This window comes from Pipistrellus kuhlii, unplaced genomic scaffold, assembly GCF_014108245.1.
Source record: "Pipistrellus kuhlii isolate mPipKuh1 unplaced genomic scaffold, mPipKuh1.p scaffold_m20_p_10, whole genome shotgun sequence".
Classification (NCBI taxonomy): Eukaryota; Metazoa; Chordata; class Mammalia; order Chiroptera; family Vespertilionidae; genus Pipistrellus; species Pipistrellus kuhlii.
Window position 1 is genome coordinate 1,342,633 of NW_023425405.1, and position 17,368 is coordinate 1,360,000.

General features: G+C 35.4%; 1 protein-coding gene across 1 annotated transcript in view; it reads left to right on the plus strand.

Moving 5' to 3' along the window:
* FOXP2 (forkhead box P2) overlaps positions 1-17,368 on the plus strand; it is a 493,504-nt gene that overhangs the window by 400,279 nt on the left and 75,857 nt on the right. The window lies entirely within an intron of this gene.

Genomic DNA, 17,368 nt, shown 5'->3' on the forward strand with positions numbered 1-17,368 from the left:
TTGATAATTTCTTTTCAGATTTAACCCATTGGAATTGATTCAAAGTGTGTATATATTTTGGGGATACCCAATACTTATATTTCTCATAAGCAATATATATATATATATATATATATATATATATATATATATATATATATATATATATATAGTGTCATATTTATACATTAAATATAGTGTCATATTTAATATAATTACTAATATGTAGCTATAATATATTTTGAATAACATGATTGCCACAACTTTTAAGAGATCCTAAAATATTTCTTTGGTCATTTTGAATTTAATCTCTAGGAAGAAATATTTGCTGTTTTTATATCATTTATTATAGAGAGAATAACATGTTGTTATATTCCCTGTATTTCAATGAATAACCTGAGTTTCATCTCAGGAGCTTACTTAAATCCCATTTTCAGGTTGCTATTTCAATGGCAATGAGAACAATAAAATCTTAATAATGCAGGGTGAGGCAAATATAGATTTACAGTTGTGAGTACCTGAAACACAGTTTATTTTTGTATTATCATTTACTAATTATTATTTTTATTTTCTATGCTAACAAATGTAAAGCTACTTTTACCTCACCTTGTATTTCAATATGTTTTCAATGTTTCTAAGAGCTCATAACAAGCCATGCAATCACTAATGGAAAGTAAAAATTTTATTAACGTTTGTTTTAATCACCTCTAATTAAAGTTTATCATATTCAAAATACAAATCTAAGGAATCTAGGAATTGTTCCAAAAAATGCAATTTAGTATATACTAATACTTTCAAAATAGTGCTATGTAATTGTAATATTAAGACATTATGAAATTATTTTATAGTTATTGTTGAATAGCCCTAAAAATTACATAAAACATTATGTACCAATTTGAGGTTTGAGTACAGGGGATTCATATACTGGTACCATCCTGACATGAGTTAATCACCACCCAAGTGTATGTTGGGAAAGGATGAGTCTGCAGTTTTTGTTTGTTTGTTTTATGGGACATTGCATTCAACTAGGATGCTGGTTTTCCCAGTGCCGCCTCATCAATGTCAAAAAGTAAATTGAATGATATGAGGTCATCAGAGGCACGACTCAGGTACAAAGACATCAGAGTTGTATTCATTAAAATCAAAACTTGATTAACTGTAATGGATTGCATTCCTGCCATCAATAAACATTTGCTGTCCTAGTGATCAATCAGTTGTTAACAAAGAGATGCAAACTACCTGATTTGTCAGAGGAAGAATATTTCAGGTGGTGTCTGGACAGCTGGCTGGCAAACTCTTTTGAAGATGTTTTATTATTTTGAATTAATAGATAAGTTTTGTTAAATTTTATAAAATTAAAGATTTAGAATTTTTAAATGATTTTACATGAAGAATGATTGGCCAGTGGTTAATATATTGTATAATAGGTGACTGATTTTGCATACAAAAATTTAGATTTATAAGTGACTTTATTTTTACTAAGGGAAGGGAAGGCTGAAAATTAAGGCCTTAAAGATTAAAATCTTTTCAAATAATTAAATTCTAATAAAACAAAGTTATATGTTCATATTTGTTGTAAATCAATCTGTAGCTTTTGGATCTCTTGCATTGTGTTTTAAAAGTTTTTAATTAGAAAACAAATAAGTTTGATCAAAGAGTATGACTTCAGTTATAAGATGGACAAACAAAACCAGCTGCAAGGGGCTGCAAGGGGCTGTGAGGGCTGACAGGGCTGCCAGGGCCGAGCCCCTTGCACAAATTTCATGCATGAGGCCTCTAGTTAATAATAATGTATACTTAACAATTATAATACAAAGAGAGTTTATCTTAAGTATTTTCAACACACACACACACATACACACACACAGTGGTACCTATCAGGGGTGATTAAAATGTTAATTAGTTATAGTCTGATCATTTCATAACATTTGCCATATATCCAAACACCACCTTTTACACTCTTTATACAGGATAGTGACAAAAGTATGTTATGGTTATGAGAAAGCAAAACACAGAATTTATCCTAATATTATTATTGTATTATTTTCCATATGAACAACTGTAAAACTACTTTTACCCCACTATATATACAACTTTTATTTGTCAATAATAAATAAATAAAAATAAAGTTCTCAAAAAAAAAACAAAAACAGTAATAAAAATTGACCTGCAGAAGCAAAAGAAGACTTTGGAAATGTCAAAAATCCAAGGATGCTTTCAACATGTCTGAAATCAATTCCATGAGCATTTGTAGCATTAAGTAGGGAATCTATGTGCTTAAGACTCTTTATTCCCAAAATGGCTTTTGATAAGTCCATCATTATGTATTCTTGTTTTGGGAGAAGGGGTATAATTTCCACTCCAATCTGGCATATGTTTATTTGAAACTAAATATTTGAGGTATTTTAAAGTAAATTTGGATTTCAAAAATAGTATTGCTATAAAATTTAGTTTTCTGACAGAAACTAATAAATATTTCAACATAGAAAATTTATAAATAACTTTCTATACTTTGGCTTTACAGGGGAGAAAATATGGTTGTCTCAAGTGTTAAGGCTGGTAGTTAGATTGCATATTAAATTATCTCTTCTGGTAATATTGCCTTGTTTACTCTCACACAATCCCAATAATTCTACAGTCACCCTATGAGTAGTCATACCTGGTTTGTCTTTTATAAAGATTCCCCTAAATCCAGTATTCAGAGAATGGAGCTCTTAGGGACACTGAGGACTCACCAAAATTAAACCACAGTAAAGTTGGTGAAGAACACCTTGGATTTTAAATAATTTTTTTTAAAAATCATGCACATTCCAATTCTTATTTATTTTGTCAATAATTTTTTCCTGAGCCCATAAGAAATGGATAATAAGTATAATATCTAGAAATGACACAAGAAATGTAAAAATATTTTGAAAAAAATTTAAATGCTATACAAATTATATTAACAAACCCACTGTATGGTTTAACTTAAAGTTTTACTTGTAAAGAGCACAGAGTTAGCAGAAACCGGTTTGGCCCAGCGGTAGAGCATCGGTCTGCAGACTAAAAGGTCCCAGGTTCGATTCCGGTCAAGGGCATGTACATTGGTTGTGGGCACATCCCCTGTGGGGGGGGTGCAAGAGGCAGCTGGTTGATGTTTCTTTCTCATTGACGTTTCTAGCTCTCTATTTCTCTTCCTTCCTCTCTGTAAAAAATTAATAATATATATATATTTTTAAAAAGAGCACAGAGTTAAATGTGTACCAGTAATTACAATGCAGGAGGGCAAACTGTGCCCTTGAAACTTACTCCCATGTGTTTTATCTTACTATCACATCCTTCCAACAGAGGAAATGACCCAAAATACTGGAGGATGCCAAAAGTAAAAAATTTAGTCATCTTCATTTTCATTTCTATATAAAATATGAGCACTTTATATGTAGTTTTAATACAATGACTATGATAAAACAGTATTCACATATTATAGGTTTAACCCTGATAACTTACAGGAATTGTTTTTTTGAACAACTGCTATGTGCAAACAAATTTTTCTGGATTGCGGAAGATCAGAGTGAATACAGCAAAATTACGGCTCTAGTCTGGTTTATGTATGGGCAAGCATAATAAAAGGCAGAATGAGAAAATAAAGTGAATACATAAAAATGGAACAATATATTGCTAATCTGAGCATTCTGAGGATCATTTCTGAGGTGGCTCTTGTACTGAGTCTTGAAGCATGGAGAAGATTTGGGAAGATCGAGTGTTTCAGGTGTTTGCCAAAACAATGCACTCCAGGCTGAGAAATATGGGGAAAAATAGATTGTTGGCCAAAACCGGTTTGGCTCAGTGGACTGAAAGGTCCCAGGTTTGATTCCGGTCGAGGGCATGTACCTTGGTTGCGAGTACATCCCCAGCCGGGGGTGTGCAAGCGGCAGCTGATGGATGTTTCTCTCTCATCCATGTTTCTAACTCTCTATCCCTCTCTCTTCCTCTCTGTAAAAACTCAATAAAAATATATTAAAAAACAAACAAACACTGGATTGTTGGAAAGCCAAGTGCTCAGTGTGCTCACAGGTGGCGGTGCCACTGGTCGTGATGCATGCTGGGAAGAGATCTCTGAGGAGGTGGACCTGGGTAGGGGTGATAGATCTTTTCAAGTAAGAAAAAAAAACTATTTTCTGTAGGATCAGGAAATCTCTTTAGTGTTTGATGAGGGGAGTGACACGATGAGATTTGTATTTTGGGTAGATAATTCTGGCAACAATAAGTAGTATTGATTGGAGGAGGAAAACATGAGGCTGGAGACCACTTCAGAGATTGTAACAATAGGCCAAATGACAAATGGCCAACTATAGAATCCAGACGTAAGGGAGTGTGAATGGCAGAGCGGGAGCCAGATTGGAGAGGCATTGTAGAAATGATTGGGCGGTAGTTACTGACTGATTGAAAATGCAATTGAGTTAGAGCAAGGAGGAAAAATTATCTTGGAATATTGAGCTTGGCTGACAGAGAAGATAATGGTGCCACTCAATGAGACAGGATGCACAATAACAAGCAGCTTTGCTGGTTCAGGATTAAGGACGGGGTTTGGGTGATGTCTAGTTATTTGTATGTGTACAACTGACAGTTTTATTTTCAGACCTTGAACTCAGAGAAGGTAGGTACATATGTTTCACAGGCTAGGGGATAAATTGACCAAAGTCAACTCACAGTCAAAAAGACCCAGGATCTCAGGAAATATCCACTATTCTCAAGATCTATGAAAAAGGTAAACACTTTGTGCAATTGGAGGCTGTTCTCTCATTCTCAGCCATTCGGTCTGTGATAATCAGATAACTCATTAGCTAACTATGTGTGGCTAGTTTTTGCAGCAATCCGAGTGCTATTTCTTTTGCCCTCTCCTCATTTGTTCTTTGTACAGACAGTCAGAAATAGCAACCTGATTGGAAACTGAGCAGGGTGTTTTGGAGGGAGCGTTGATAACATAATCCATTATATTCCAGAAGGGGCATCCTCGCAAATAAAGCCATAGAGGTGGAAGTGAACAAAGAGCCTTGGTAACAGTGTAGTTAGAGGGAAGTGGGTTTTCTGTGCCATATCAGTGATCAAACTGGAGGAAGGCTAGCACTGAGTGCTTACAAAGTGCCAGGTACTGTGCTAAGCCTTCATATGCATTATCGTTTTTAATGCTACAATTAATGAGATTTTTTATGGTAATGATTAATTTATAAATTAGGATATTAGCAATAATAACTACCGTAATATTAAGTAGAGCAATATAGCAATATAAGGTATTCAAAGTCATGTGAACATGGTCACTTGTTTGGGAAATCTGTTGTTGAAGGCTTTGTATAGGCTCAGTGCTTTCTGATGCCCATCGCCCTCAGTCAGACACTTTTTCTGTTCACACCTTCCACCGGTAGTTTTAGTGCCTTTTCCATTCTAACTAAGCAGTGATTATGCACTGTGGGCCATAACTTTTGCAGTTGGAGGTGTGGCAGTAAAACTAGCACAACTTTCATTTTCCTTCTTTACAATTTCATGGATAGAAGATTCACGCCTGCCAGTAGGTCTTAGCAACCTCAGAACTAGATTTCCTTTTATTTCCTTAAATCTACAACTTTCACCTCTTCACTTAAGGAAAGCACTTTACAGTTTCTCTTTGACATATCTGGAAAGCCAGCATCATTATTCCTCAACTTTGGGGTTACTTGAGGACAACACTACAGGACAGCACCAGATTTCATTTCACTACTCAGAACAAAACATAATTTAAAATGTATAAATTGTTTATTTCCATTTTTATTTAACATTTTCAAACCAGGATTGACCTTGGGTCACTAAAACTGTGGAGAGTGGAAACTAAAGATAATGGGAGACTAATGCAATATTATCACCCATTTTACTTATAAGGAAGCGGAAGCAGAGAGAATTTAAATGAATTGACCACAACAGCATTGCTATTGAGAGTTGAGTCATTCATTTGACCTGGCTGATTCTGGGGCCTACCCCTCTAACACCTATGCTCTGTTGTCATATGAAGATGTCAGCAAGGAGGGGAGAAAGGATTCTGTCATGATCTAAACAGATGAAAGTCTGATGAAAATTAGGATCATGCCTGTTTATTTTATAAAGCTATGGATGCAGAATGGAAATATTCAATCTTACCCATGTTGGGTGGATACTTTTGTAAACCTATCTATAATTCACCAATCCTAACTGTTCATCAGTACAAAGCCAAATACATCACTACTTAAGAAGGACAAGATGGGAAAATGGAGAGAAGAGAGAAGAAATTATTTTTACTAACTGAGGGGAAGGATACTTACTACATTTCTAAAAGAAAAGAAATCTAAAAATGTTTGGCATCTTCAATAGGATTTTATAAAATAGGATTTTAAAAAATGAGTTTTGAAAAATAGAGCTATAAGATCCAACAGATTGCGATGAGAAGGAAATGGTATGAGTTCCAACAGAGTGAGATAAAATATGATAGGATGCAAGAAATTAAAATGCAATAGCAAAATTAACTTTTGCTTTGGAGATATAGTAGTGAAAAGCAGTACTGGTACTGTCAGTCAAATTCCTAATGTGAAGGATAAATATTTATTCTCCAGAATGTGAAAGAGATGTACAAATATTTTTTTTTTGCAGGTTGTGAGGATGGCACCAGGTGTTAGGTGGGTTCAGACCAAACCTTTCCTAGTGAATTCTGGTTAGGAAAGAATTCAGAGCCAAGACTTGAAGGATAAAAAAACATTTCTTTAGAAAATCACAGAGGTAGAAGAAATAGACCATGGGAGAAATGGGTTTAGGAAACAAGTTTCAGAGGCAAAAGAAGGGCCCTTGCTGCTTAGGAGAAATAGAGGTAAGGAAAACACACCTGGGGTGGGAACAAGAGGTGAAGGGGAAAGGTGTTGGCATGCTCCTGGGAGGAGGAGTGTGCTGGGTCCTCCATCCTAAAGGCCTTCAAGGATGGGGATCTCAGGGGCGGTCCCAGGGAAGGCTGTCAATAGACTCTGCATCAGCTTTCTAGTTGGGTCCTTTCAGGGTCCTGGTCTCCACTGATGGGTTGGCCCCAGGGCTGGGCGTCATTAGTCAATGCAGCTGGTCCTGAGGTCAGCTTTGTGTTGATTATCTGGTTTTGCTGCTTTTCTGGGTTTGGAGCTGAAATACAACTGAGGCCTAGATGTTATCTCTAGGGAGGAAAGGTCAGGGGATCTGAACCACATGACCAGCAATATGAAAGGTCAGAGGTCCAAAATGCATGACCAGCAATATGCCAGGGGAGGAAAGGTTACCTGGCGGACCTTGGTTTCTCAGTTTTGCCCCTTGCTAGGTTTATTTCAATATTTGAAACAAGTAATCTAACATAAAATCTAATAAATTATTCTTAAAAGTAAATGAATACAAAAAGTAAGGCTAGGGAGATAGGAGAGAAAGGAGCTAAATTTATACCCTGATATTGGCAATTTTCCTGTAATATAAGCACAAAGGAAATTTTTTTATAATTTTATAGATGGGTAAAATGGTTTTCTACAAATAAGGTGGTAAATTAGTTGACTTCAGATTTTATTCCTCGGAAATACCAAATGCCTGAAGACTAGCACCATATCCACAGAGTATTGAATTTAGAAGTCTGTGAATCAAAATGTTTATGCCTAGTACATTACTTTTGTAGTGCCACCTAACAAATTTCCAAAACTTAGCAAATTAAAGCAATGCACATTTATTTTATTCTGTGTCTCTTTATCAGTGAGGTCCTCCTCCATGGATTAATATGTGAATCTGTTACATAGGTAGTCATTTTGGAATGAAAAGCTAGCATCCTTTATATCAATACTTTGTGCAGTTTTTCATAATTATTATACTCTGGTAACTAAATCTGAACTATGTTAGTTGGGGGACTTATATTATATACCTAAATTATTGAAGATGAAATACTTGCACATCTCAGACTGAACAAAACAGTCTGTTTATATCTTCAAAAAGAATGATATTTTCATGGTAAAACTATAATTTTTATTTATTTTTCATTTTTAAAAAATTCTTTATTGTTGAAAGTATTATATATGTCTCCCTTTTCCCCATTAACCTCTTCCCACCCGCTCTCACACCCCAGCACAGGCCCTCATCCCCCTACTGTCTGTGTCCATCGGTCATGCTCAGATGCAGCATACAAGTCCTTTGGCTGATCTCTAACCCACCCCCTTCCAACCTCCCCTGAATTCCCTCTGAGGTTTGATAGTCTAATCAATGTTTCTGTGTCTCTGGGTCTATTTTTGTTCATCAGTATATCTTGCTCATTATATACAACAAATGAGTGAGATCATGTGATATTTATCTTTCTCCTACTGGCTTATTTCACTTAGCATAATGATCTTCATGCCCATCCATGCTGTTACAAATGGTAAGAGTTCTTTCTTTTTTATAGCAGCGTAGTATTCCATTGTGTACATGTACCACTGTTTTCTAATCCACTCATCTGCTAATGGGCACTTACCGGTAGGCTGTTTCCAAATCTTAGCTATTGTAAATTGTGCTGCTATGAACATAGGGGTGCATATATCCTTTCTAATTGGTGTTTCTGGTTTCTTGGGATATATTCCTAGAAGTGGGATCACTGGGTCAAGTGGGAGTTCCATTTTTAGTTTTTGAGGAAACTCCATACTGTTCCCACAGTGGCTGCACCAGTCTGCATTCCCACCAGCAGTGCAGCAGTGCATGATAGTTCCTTTTTCTCCACTTCTTTGTCAGAGCTTTCATTGGTTGATTTGTTGATGATAGCCATTCTGACAGGTACTTCATTGTTATTTTAATTTGCATCTCTCAGATGATTAGTGACTTTAAGAATTTTTTCATTGCCGAAACCAGTTTGGCTCAGTGGTAGAGTGTCGACCTTCGGACTGAAAGGTCCCAAGTTCGTTTCTGGTCAGGGGCATGTACGTTGGTTGCGGGCACATCCCCAGTAGGGGGTGTGCAAGAGGCAGCTGTGGTCGATGTTTCTCGACATTTCTAGCTCTCTTTCTCCCTTCCTCTCTATAAAAAATCAGTAAAATATTTTTTTTAAAGAATTTTTTCATGTCTATTAGCCTTCTATATGTTCACTTTCAAAAAATGTCTGTTTAGATCCTTTGCCAATTTTTTATTGGATTGTTTATCTTCCTTTTGTTGTTATATGAGTTCCCTATAAATTTTGGAGATTAGACCCTCATCAGATGTAACATTAACATTGGCAAATATGTTCTCCCATGCAGTGGAGTTGTTTAGTTGATTTTTTTTTTTCTGTGCAGAAGCTTTTTATTTTGATGTAGTCCCATTTGTTTATTTTCTCCTTAGTTTCCATTGTTCTAGGAGCAGTATTGATAAAGATATTGTTATGGGATATGTCTGTTATTTTGCTGCCTATGGGTTTTTCCCCATCTTTTTGTATTTTTCAAGTAAATGTTAATGGATATATATTACTTTTTAAATAAAATAAAATAAATTAAATGTTAGTTATGGGTATTAATAATATGAAAACACAGGTGTGATTTTTCTTTTATTTTTTAATATTTAAATTTCAACATTGAACATATATTACATACATGATTTTAAAAGAAACAATTTTAGAGAAAGGTTATTTTATATACAGTTCTACATTTATCTATTGTATGCATTACCCATCTATCAAGACCTACTATATACCAGCAACATGCTAAGGATTGTGTATACCTAAGTGAATCACACACTTTCTATCCTTACGTATCTTACTGTATAGGGGGAAAGACAGACATTTAACAGATAAATTTTATAGTGGCATAGTAAGTATTTTTACATACTGCAGCACAGGGAACAAAGTAATAATTGTAAAAAATCAGACATTTCCCGATGTGAATTGATTTATTGAAAATGAAAGATGTCCAATAACTCTTAGTGCTTTTTTGTTTCTTCTAATACTGTTATTTCTATTGAATGTTAAACTATTTCTGGGAAGAGAAATAGTTTGAGATGAAATATGTAAAGTTCTGTGGTTAAAGTATAAAGAATGTATCACCTGCTTTCTTTGAGCATCGATGGTGAGTTTTTTTAAGAGTACTAAAATGTATTTATTAAGAGTAAAAAATCCAGTGGAATTATTTTGTTCTATGATGCTTCTTTATGAATATGCCAAAAGAAACACATATGTAAACCCTATTTGCATTATTGGGAACATATGAAATGAAATTTGTTCTGATTTTTTTCTGATTTGCAAATAGGGATTTTTACTGAGCCACCCAGATGAGCAATTTCAAAAATTTCAACCAAGTCCTAACTGTATTCATTTTCAGTTTAGTGTTTAAGGGTCTATTACACTAAAAAGACCATAGGGAAAGCAGTGTGTTACATTTTTGATGCCCTCTGAAGCATCTCTAAAGGATTTTCCTATTTTATAATCACCACATCCTACACACTTCTTAGAGAAATATGGGATTAAATATTCCTGCATTAATTTGTTGTTTAAAATATATTTTGATTGTATCTATGTTGGGCCAAACACCACACTAAACCCTTAATAAATAGCATTAAACATGATGGTCTAGGTTTCTTCATGAAGCTTAGGGAGAAACAAAATTTAAAGTTGATGCCTTTATAGCTAAGTTCTCAGGCCCTAAATCCATATAAATGTGTGGTTTTTTTTTGTTTTTTTTTTTTGTTTTTTTTTACTGTTTAAAAGGCTCCCAGGAAGTTTTTCTCTCTGCACATTCAACTTCCCCAACCTTAACCTGGTATTGAGTTATAATGCACTCCTTTTTGTTCTTCCCAAAGGAAAGTATCTTTGCTGACAGCACATGGGTGGTAACCAAACCATAATCATTACATCCTTAGCTTTGGTCTAACATAATGGTAAGCATGGCTACCATAGTGTCTCAGTGTGAACAAAGAATGCTTCATTCATGGGTTAAGGTGTATATACAAATGATAGATAAGAAAGGGGGAGAGGGAGGGTGGATAAAGTGAGGTAGGTGAGGGGATAAAGTGACGTAGATGAGGGGATGTGGAACAAAAAGGGAGGGGGTTGAGAATAGAATAAGAATGAAAAACAATTTAGATTCATTTTGAAAAACCTTCACAGTTACTTTTTAGAGACTCTATAAAAATTAATTTTATGAAAAAAAATCACATTATAGCAAATAGTTTAAAAATGCCTATACCTGAGACTAGATATAATCATACCAACATGTTTGTTTTTTTGTGTGTTTTTTTTTTTTTTTTCTCCTCCAAATGTCACTTGGCAGAAATGGAAGGACATGCCTTGGCCTTTGGGTTTGATTTGAAAGATTCTGAGGCTGGAGGGAATCTGAATGCTTATTTCTCTAACGGGAAGACTTAGTATTCTAACGCTTCATCTATTCTGACTGTTGTTATACAGGCCTAAACCTTTTCACATCATCTGCTGTAGATGCATGTCTAGAATCCAAAAGTTAAGGATAGGCAAATCTGTAGCCTCAGAAATTTTGTAAAAGTACATGTTGGAAAAGAACTTGTTACTCTAGCTCTGTAGTTGGCAAACTGCAGTTTGTGAGCCACATGCAGCTCTTTGGCCCCTTGAGTGTGGCTCTTCCACAAAATACCACGGCCTGGGCGAGTCCATTTTGAAGAAGTGGCATTTGAAGAAGTTTAAGTTGAAAACATTTGGCTCTCAAAAGAAATTTCAACCGTTGTACTGTGGATATTTGGCTCTGTTGACTAATGAGTTTGCCTACCACTGCTCTAGCTGGTTTGGCTCAGGGGATGGAGCTTTGGCCTGAGGACCAAATGGTCCCGAATTCCATTCTGATCAAGGGTACTTATTTCGGCTGCAAGCTCCTCCTCAGCCCAGGCTCTAGTTGGGGCATGTGCAGGAGGCAACCAAGCTATGTGTTTCTCTCACATTGATATGTCCTTCTCTCTGCCTTTCCCTCTCTCTTCCACTCTTTCTAAAAATCAATGGAAAATATCCTAGGGTGAGGATTAGACAAAAAAATAAATTGTCTTCTTCAGGGAGTAATGAGTGAATTATAAAGTTTAGTAAAGGTTTAGGTAAATCTCTGATCAATAGATTCAGAAACAAGGCTCAATGAAATGTTGCAGATGCAGTGGTACTTTTTGAGGGGAATGTGATGGAAGTCAGGAAATTACTCTAAAATAATGGTACTATTAAGTGACAAAATGCAGGACTTGATACCTACTTTGGCATTTTATATATTCCTATAACCAAAGATCAGTAATTATCTACTACTTTCAGATTTTGTCAATTGTGTAAAATAATAGCATTTATCAAGCCTTTGATAACCACAGATGAAAATTACCTTACCAATATCTATTATATTTTCATGGTGTTCCTGAAGAGATTTGATACCTTTAATATAATTTCCTCTCACCCATTTATTTCAGTTCAAAATTATTGCTTTATTAATACTGTTTTGCCACATTTTTCAGTGTATTGCACTGGAAAATCTTATTAGCCTAATAAAATATTTTAGACATTACCATGGCATTAGGTTCACAGCTAAGGTGTTTTGTATTATTTATTATGTTAGTGGATTTGCTTCGAAGATTTTTAAAAATACGTTTTTATTGGTTTTAAAAAGAGAAAGAGAGAAACATTGAGGAGAGAGGGAAGCATTGATCAGTTGCCTGTTGCCTTTCACATGTGCCCCAACGGGAGATCCAGCCCACAGCCTGGATCTCTGCCCTGGCTGGGAGTCAAACTGAGACCTTTCCGTGCACATTCAGCTGCTCCAACCAACTGAGCCACACCAGCCCGGGCTGGAGAATTTAAAAAAAAAACATTAATAATTTAAAATGATGGGAAGTATTTAACATTATGAATTTTGCATTTGATTGACTCTTTGAAGCAATAATCTTAGAAAATACTTCCTTTAAAAATGCAATTATTTATCATCTTAATATGCCCTATAGCTATACTTAAATTTTTTAATTAATAATATAATTACATAGTTTAAAATTCAAAAAGTATGAAAAGCAGAAGTGTTTTGTCTGCCCCTGTCCCATGGACAGTTCCCTTCCCCAGAGATAACCAATATTATCAGTTTCCTGGATATCCTCCTAAAGATACTTTCTTTGTTCATAGCCAAGCAATGTGTGTATTTTTCACAAATGGCAGCACTCTGAGCACTCTCTTTTCTTGATTGTACGGTGTCATTCCCTGGTTCCCCAGGAGACTTCTCAAACAGGGACTGTTCGCCGTCCTTTCCAGACTCTGACTTTTCTGGATGCCCTCACATAACAGTGCTCTTCTGTTGTTTGCTTTCCCCTTTAGATCACTCTCCATGATTGCCAGTCAAGTAATTACTCACATAGTTAGTGATTTGCTGTCTGTTCTATTAAGATGTAAACAGAGGCTGCACTGGGCCCATGCTGAACTCTTTAGCCTCACCTCTCACTCACTCCCTTGTAGGTCAAGTTCAGGTCAAGTTCAAGTTTCTGTGAGCTTTTTCTCCCTTTTTTGAACCCTCTGTGATCTTATTAATATGTGGATCAGATATTATCCTCATCCGTCAGATTTTAGCTTAAATGGTGCATCTAAGAGAGGTTTCCCCTAACCCTATGAATCTAAGATGATCTTCCTCACTATTCATTGTTTAAATCTTTTTTTTCTTTTATAATATATCAACATTTATAATTATTTTATTTATTTCATCGGGTTACTGATGTAATTTATTTCCTCTCCATTAAAATATAAACATTGCAAATATAGGGTTCATTTATGTCATGTTTCTGTAATGTCCTTTGCATTTAATATGTTCTGGCCTATAGTAGGTGGCTAATAAACATTTGTTGGTGGAAGCAAAGGAGGGCGGAAAAATGGAAGAAAAGAAGAGGAGGGAGCGAGGAGGAAGGTTGATTTTACTAGTTCACCACTATTTCATCAAAATATGCCACAGTGACTTTTATATTATAGAAATGGGTATTATGGGTATTTAATAAATATTTGGGTAAAAAAATTAACTTTCAAGATTTTTATACTCAGCCTTTTGCTCTCATTCTATAAACTTTATACAGAAATAGGGGCAACTTCATTCACACTATTTCTTCAACCACCATGGCTATGCCAATGAATCTCAGGCCTAAATCTGAGTCCGTCATGCTCTGGTTCAAGAAGCACATATATAATAGCCTCATGGACGTTGCTGCTTAGTGATATCACAGGACCCTTAAACTCAGTGTGTCCAACATTGAATTTATTACCTTTCTACTCAAAACCAGTCTTCTTTTTTCTCTTTACTTTAATAAATGAGACCATCATCTGCTTAGGGACCGTTGAGTCATCTGTATTATTCCTTTTCCGTCACAGTTTCTACATATAATCAATCATGTCCTGAATGTTCTAATTCCTTAACATCTCTCAACTCTTTTCCTCTATATCCCACTCAAGTAACCTAAATGCCCACCACAACCTCCTACCTAGCATTGTTGACATGGATGTTCCTAATATGTAAATCTAGTCCTATCACTTTTCTTAGAATCACTGGGACCTTCATGTTTTATGTTTTCATACCCACTGCTCAAGCAATGCTTATAGAAGAAATGTTTAACTTCTAAATGTTTTAGTCATGGCCTTCTCGTAGTCTGACTTCTGGCTACTTCTGTTATATGTACTCCAGACTCCAGTCATAAGGAATGAAAGGCCATTGCTTTTAGCATGCCTCACTTCTGCCTAGAGAAGCCCTTTGAAGGTCTTAATTCTTATTCATTAAAATTTAACTTAAATATTACCTCCTCTTAAAGCCTTCCCTCATAATGCCATGTGAGTATGTATCCTGCTGCTTCTGTACATTCTTCTGTAGTGACACTTGCTACATTGAGCTCTCACTGCCTTAAGTTGCCTTCTTCTCCACCATCAGAGCTTAGCCAATTGGTCAGATGACTGAATGGCTACAGGGGGATTTATTTTTCAAGAAGTTACATAACACATTAAAACTATGGTTAGAACCTAGAGTTGGAGGAAGATAAAACCTCGATTAAAAAAAAAAAAAAGACTGTCTTATTAGTACAGACAAAACTAAAAACACAGGATGGAACTTAAGACACAGGAATCTTATGAGCAAGAGTAAGAAGCCAAACATTTAGAAACTAAATAATAGGGACCAGTAGAGCTTGCTGCAGAATAGCTCTCACTGGGCTTAGGCTACTATGGGTCTGGGCTGGAATTTAACGGGATGCATTTTCTGTAGCTTGTACTGGAATAAATAGTAGAAGGCATAAATGCACTCATAGAACATTATTAGCAGATACTATACTGTGTATAATTTTGTTTTATTTTTTTCCTTTGTGATATAAACCCCTGAGGATTCAATACAGATTATGAGGTCGCAAAACTTTTTAATGTTTTTAGAGTTTAAGTCTGAATAGAGACTGCAAGTAGGATTATCTCTCTTCGCATTTCAGTAACTGAGGAAATTTATTATGTATAATTAAGTCTCTTGAAGGATAACTTCATCTGGGCAGAAAGAGAAGGAGGGAAGGATGATATTTTTAGTGGCTACTGTGATGTGTACTTACATGCAGTATCACAATTAGTATTCAGAATAAGTGAATAAAATGGATGTTCTTACCTTTATTAAGTAGTTAACTAGAGTGACAAGTGAGAGATCCAATATTCAATTTGAATCTATTTGTTTGTTATTGTTAATTCTCACCTGAGGATATTTTTTCCCATTAATTTTTAGGGAAAGTGGAAAAGAGGGAGGGAGGGAGAAAGCACAGAGAGATTGGTTGGTTGCCTCCTGCACATACCCAGACCTGGGCCAGGGATGGAGCCTGGTGTTTTCCCTTGACCAGAATTGAACTCAAGGCCCTTCAGTCTGAGGACTGATGCTCTAACCACTGAACATAATAATTCACTGGTTAGGGTGATTTTTTTTTAGTTTTAAACTCTGACACTGCAACCAGGGTTTTTGTTGCTATCTAAATCTTCATTAGTATTGTTTTAACACCATTCATAAGAAGAAATATTTGTGTATATTTGCATTATCTGATTGACCCTTTGGTGTGGTAGAATTTTATTAAAAAAGTAGCCAGTTGCAAAAAGAAACTGCAAATGCTAGTTTTACTATCTTCACTAATCACTAAATAGTTATCTGTGTAAAACCAAGTTAGGGCCATTTTTTTCAATTAGTAGGTCCTACATTATCACTTATATTTAACCTAAAAGAGTAATCATTTGAAGGTACCTTTTAAGTAGTTGTTTAACTGTTTTTCATGGTACTGTGACAGTTTATATTGAATTTTGAACATGTGTTCTGAATCTAGGAACTTAAATCTGTATTAGGTATAATATAAAAGAGAATAAAGAAATAGTAATTTATAAGAAATAAACTTCCATGATAAACTGATATGATATTATGTCAGGAAATTTTATTAGGATATTTTATATATTAAAATTTATTAAGCCGTTGTGGTTTAAAAATTACAGTAGTGAAATCTGTATATCCACTTTTTAAAAGAAACAGTATCATCCTTTGGGTCAAATTTTTCTTTTTAGATTTCTATTCAGCTAACCATAAGCTAGCTATCAAAGTACTGGCCAAAAGTACCACATATGAGAATACTATTCTCTCCTTATTAGTATCTCCCCAAAGGACCTCTTCCAAATAACTGACCATGGCTAGAAATGTGACATCACCAAACCAGAGTGCGCTATTTCATTCAATCAGAGTATAATATTCAGTGTAGCAACAAATCATCTTGTATGACAATACACATGTAAATGTCATTGCATGTGTCATTTATGGTCTACAGGGTTGTTATGCAAAATTCCCAGTGATCACGTTAAAGAAAACTGTTTCTGATATAGGTGCTTAGTAAAAATTGTTAGCCATTTATTTCTAGACACATAATGACATGGTAAGAGTAAAAACCAAACCACCAAAACAAACCATTCCTCCGGCTGCAATATCCACAGGACAAGTGGTCTGAATTGAGGAAACAAGGGAAGTTGATCACTGCGCTGCAAAAGAGCTTGAAATATAACCCAAAGGCAAGTGAAATACTGACTTCAAGTTTTGAAATAACAGCAACGAATTTACCCACAGACACAAGATGCATGGGAGCAATAAAGGAATTATACAGGTCTGAACACATGCCATCTGATTGCTCTGACCAAGGTGTTAATTGGATCCTAACTGCCAGATCTGATATCGGTGGTATTGTAGTGGGGAAACCTTTCCAAGTGATGAACTGTAATTCACTGAGCTGCTTGAAGCACTTGTAATTTACTGCATGTCATGCTATGAAGAGCCTGACCTAATGGACTTCACATTACCTGGAATGTTAGAAACCTTTCATCGGGACTAGTTGGTAAAAAAGTAATCGCAGAAGTCTATTGAGACAGAATGAGCAAAGCTGTATCTTAAATACAGCTTCCTAGTCTCATGGAAAGTCA